The sequence below is a fragment of the Pteropus vampyrus genome, unplaced genomic scaffold (assembly GCF_000151845.1).
Source record: "Pteropus vampyrus isolate Shadow unplaced genomic scaffold, Pvam_2.0 Scaffold289, whole genome shotgun sequence".
NCBI classification, from domain to species: Eukaryota; Metazoa; Chordata; class Mammalia; order Chiroptera; family Pteropodidae; genus Pteropus; species Pteropus vampyrus.
This window is the reverse complement of record NW_011889070.1, coordinates 94,118-98,675: the sequence shown is the minus strand read 5'-3', so window position 1 is coordinate 98,675 and position 4,558 is coordinate 94,118. Positions and strand designations below refer to the sequence as shown.

General features: G+C 63.2%; 1 protein-coding gene across 1 annotated transcript in view; it reads left to right on the top strand.

Moving 5' to 3' along the window:
• Nucleotides 1-541: 541 nt before the first annotated feature.
• Nucleotides 542-4,558, top strand: part of LOC105302942 (rho guanine nucleotide exchange factor 25-like) — a gene marked incomplete at its 3' end in the record, with an annotated part of 96,528 nt that continues 92,511 nt past the window's right edge. The window contains exon 1 of the mRNA XM_023521057.1: nt 542-663. The remainder of the gene's footprint in view (nt 664-4,558) is intronic.

Sequence of the window (4,558 nt, the reverse complement as noted above, 5' to 3'; positions counted from 1 at the left end):
ACCAGCTTTTCCACAGGGGCTGGAATCCAGGGATCCTGGGCCTACCCCATACCTCCTACCCCATTGCACTGCCAAGCCCAGCGCAGGCTGGGCGCCCGGAGGTTGGGGTACCAGGCGGAGGAGAAGCCTGGGGTGTTATGTGGGATTTCTGGCTTTTTGCTCACACCTGCCTCCCACTGTGGCGGGCGTGCAGCCTCCGCGGCTTTCACGGGTCAGCCCCCCACTGTTGGCTTTGTCGCATGCGGCGTCGTTGGGGTCAGTCTGGGGGAAGGTGCTGTGTGTGCGGATATGTGTCTGTGCACTCTGTCCTTGCTCACTCAAGGCTGGCATATTTCGTTCCAGTTAAGGTTGTGAGTGTCGAGTGTGCTCGAGCGTGAGCAGGGGCTGGGGGCGCATGGCCACGGATGGCCCGGGTGAGCGGAGGCTGTCTGTGACGTCTGGGCCAGCGCGTCCTCTCCCGTGGCCCGTGCGGGCACAGGAAGCCATGTGCGCTGGTGCTGCCTGTCACCCTTCAGCAACTCTGTAACGGCTTTTCCTTCTCCCCAGTTCCTGTGTCTGAAGAACATACGCACCTTCCTTAAAGTCTGCCACGATAAGTTTGGGTTAAGGAACAGCGAGCTGTTTGACCCCTTCGACCTCTTCGATGTCCGAGACTTCGGGAAGGTGAGTGGCCTCTTCCTCCAGCTCAGTCCTCTGGGCGTGGTGGCCGAGCACGTGCTTGGCGGCAGGCGGGGTGAATGAACAGAGCAGGCCCGGGCCCTGACGCAGAGTGGACTGGGCTTCTCCAGCTTGGCGTCCGGCAGGTGCAGGCTGGGTTGGGTTGCAGACAGAGGGCGGGGGGGGACGGGGGCGGTGGTGGCAGGGCGGCCCCTCCTCCTCTCACGCCCTGCCTGGGGAGGCCCGGTGTCCTGAATCCAGGAGGGCGGAGGGCAAGCAGGGCATGGTTGAGGGCAGAACTGGGCATGGAGCGTCTTTCTAGCTGAGCATTTACTTCCTGCCCAGAATCTCCAGTTCTTCATGGGAGGCCAGGCCAGTGTTCGGACCAGCTGCAGTGGGGCCGAGGTGGTGCGGGTTCGAAGTGGCACTCTGTGCAAAGGCCATCGAGCTGACACCTCAGACGAGCAGAGCTGGCCTGGCTCTGACAGGTGTGGGGCGAAGAGGGGGTGGTTACCTGAACCCCCAAGGTCCCCGGAGGGGATCTCCTAGGTCGTTGGCAAACCACCCAGCAGTCTCTGTGTCCTCAGAGTGCCACCTGGCAGCTCTCTTGCAGAAGCTCTGCTGGCATGGGGAGGGGACCCTGAGGCCGAAGAGGTACAAAGGCCAGGGGCGTGGCCAGGGCTGCGGCTCCTTCCCGGCTTCCCCGCGGGGCCTGGCTCAGGGCATCCTGTGTCATCCCAAAGCACAGCAGGTCCAGGGATGGAATCGCTGGGATCAGGACCGTGAGGACCTCTCGGTGTCTCGGGCCGTGGGGTTGGGCGCAGACCTGGCTGAGTGCTGCCTGTGGCCCAGGTGTCCCCGGCCCCTCTGACGTCTGGCCAGCCCACTTCCCACAGCCCTCAGCAGATGTTTATTGCCTTTTTACCAGGGCCTTAGGAGTGCCAAGGGAGCCTCGAATCTGCAGATGCAGATGTTGGGGGTTTGGTTCTGCGAGGAGCCTGTCGAAGGGTCACACGGTGTCAAGCTAGCGCCGTGGTGAGGCCACCTGTGAGCCACCTGGCCCTGGTGACACTCGGCCTTAGTCTAGAAAGTCCCTAGAAAGGAGCGAAATTGGGGACCTGTGCAGGAGCCTCTGCTTTGTGTAAGCACCAGCCCTGAGGTGTCTGTTCTCCTCACGTGACTCAGCCACGTCCTGTGGGGTGCGCCTGCCTGGACTGGGCGCCACGCTGCCCGCTGCCCGGTGCCTGCTGGCTGCTGCGTCTGCCGGGCGGAGCTGCTGAGGCTCGGGTGGGCTTCTCAGCTCCCCTGGATTTGCTTGCAGACGCGTTGGACTCTCTCTCCTGTGCTCTGCGGCAGCGTCCCGGGTAGGGGAGAAGCGGCCGGCGGCCGGGGTCGGCCGGGGGGCCTTTAGAGCACATGCGTGTACACACACGCACACACGCACACACACTCAGGCTGCGTTTACGTCCCAGCTCTGCCGTCACAGGGGGCGGCCGTGCCTAAGTGACTTGTTTTCTCCAAGTCCTTCTCGTAGTTGGTCCTAAGAACGTCACGTTCCAAAGTCTGTTGAGCAGAGAGTGAGACGGAGCTTGTGGGGTTCCCAGCTCCTGGCAGGTGTCCCAGGGGCACGCCCTTGTTCTTAGCTGCTTTGTCCTTGGTCCTTCGGCCTCCTCTCAGCCACCTGGGAGTGTCCATGTGACGCTGAGGACTCCTGGCTGGGGACTGGGCTGCCTGTGACTGTGGACTGCCCACGGGGGCGGTGGACGCCGGTGGCCCTGGCCAGAGACGGGCCTGCCCCTCTGGCCTGTCCTCCGCGTCCCTGGCTGAGCGTCCGTGCTCCTGGCCCCCTTCCCTGTGGGCTTTTCTTCCCATGGTGACCTGTGCTTAGCACTCTCCAGCCGAGTTTGACCTGGAGCCATCGGAGGGAGGCTCAGGACATGGGGACGTGCTCTCTCCACAGGAGCCACTGTCCTGAGTCCCTCCTGCTGTCCAGGGATGGGAGTCCCTGGAAAGACAAAGCACAGGCAGAGCCCTGGCCGTGTTTGGCGCTGCGGCCGGCTCTGCTCAGGAGGCTGACGCGTGGGGCCCGCCCGCCCCGGAGTGCTGCAGTGGGCAGGGCAGCGTGCCAGCTGCTGTCAGGGCTGGCCTCCGGCCCCCTGGTCCTTGCAGCAGTCCAGCCCAGGTCACGGTCCCCCTGGGCAGAGGCGGAGCCAAGGCCCCATCCACCTCCTCGGGGGCCTTTACCGAGGCGTCTCCCAGGCCCACATTCGTCCTTTGCCCATCAGGAGCCCGGCCCTGGACACCATGCCCGTGACGATGGGACCACTTGCTCTGCCCCACCGTGGTCCCCCTGCTGGCCCTGGGGAGTGAGTGACGAGGGTCCCAGCGGGTGGGGAGACAGCGTCGGTCCCTCTCTCGTACCCAGAGCTCTGCAGGGTCAGAACGGTGGCTTGTCTCCCTGGGGGTGCTGAGGACAGAGGGGGTGAGCCCGCCCGGGCCGTGTTGAGAGCGCGCCAAAGCTCGTTCCAGGTGGAGCAGGGGCACGTTTGGGGCGGACGAGCGGTGTCTGCCGAGCACGGGGTCGGCGGGGCCGGGGCCCCCTTTTCATCCTTGCCCGCTTGTCTTTCGCTTACGTTCATAGGGGTCCGGAGTGGGAAGGATCCCATGGAATAGCCGGTTGGTTCATCTCGGGCTGCTTTAGAAGTTTCCAGGCTTTTTTTTTTTTGGCTGTCACTCGAGGTTGTGGTGCTCGGGTCCAGTCCAGGTTCTGGGTTTCGCTGTTCTTTTTCTAAACTGCTGCCTCTCAGCTTCGCAAGTGTTTCCTGTTGTTGGGGTCATTCTCTGGCAAGAGAAGAGGCATTCATTCATTCATTCATTCATTCATTCACCCCTCCATCCATTCGTTCCCACGCCCTTCCATCATTGAGCATTTAATTTAATAATGCTTAAAATGGAGATAATGATAAAATGGAAGAAATAGTTGCATGGCCTTTGCCCTCCAAGGGGCCCCCCAGATTTGCTGTTGGCAGTTAGTGGTAGTGCCTCCTCCCTGGAGGGGACCCTGTGTGATGCTGCCTCTGCCACAAAAGCTCCTGTTCTTAGGGGGATGCTTTGCTCCCCTGGGACAGCTGGGTGCTTCCTGTTTACGGGACCCATGGGGCCTCCCCCGACAGCCCCCGCCTCGGCCCTCGGGCTTCTCCTTCCGGCCTTTCCGGCCTTTCTTCCATTGGAGCAGAGTGGACTTTGGACCGCACTTGGCAGGTGCAGAGGGGAGCTGACGTTTTGGGGTGCACGAAGCTCCAGAAAGTATTTCCTTAACCCAGGCGAAGCCCTGGGAGGGGCAGCCCCACGTTGGCTGGGTTCTCTCTGCCGCCTGGCCCAGGGCACCTGGGGAGACTCTTGGCAGAGGCCTCAGGGGCAGCAGTCAGTCAGGTGGACCCCTGGGGAACCTCGAGGGCTGCAGGACCCCTGGGTGCGGCCAGCCGCCAAGGGAGCAGGCGCTGCTCAGCAGGGGGCCGCCTGGCTGGTCCAGTGCATCTTCCTGCGGTGCCTTCTGTCGTCCAGATTCGGACGGAGGGAGGTGGCAGGGGGGTCGGGCTGGAGGGGGCTTCCTGGCACTTAGGCCTGGGTGTGAACCGGGACTGCAGACTTGGGCCTGAGCTGCCGTTTCCGCGGGGTAAGATGAAGACCGTTGCGGGGCTCAGTGGAGGCGACCGTGCGGTCCTGTCTTTATTAGTGTTTATTCCTCTCCTCGCCCGCAGAGGGTCCAGAAAGCTGCTCCTGGACGTCTCCCCTGTGTTCCATAAGGTCGCCTTGAAGGCTAGGTTTCTGCTCATGCCCAGTCCTGTCTGAGAGGCGGGCTGCAGCCCAGGGTGTGGGGCGGGGCGGGGCCGGGTCTGGG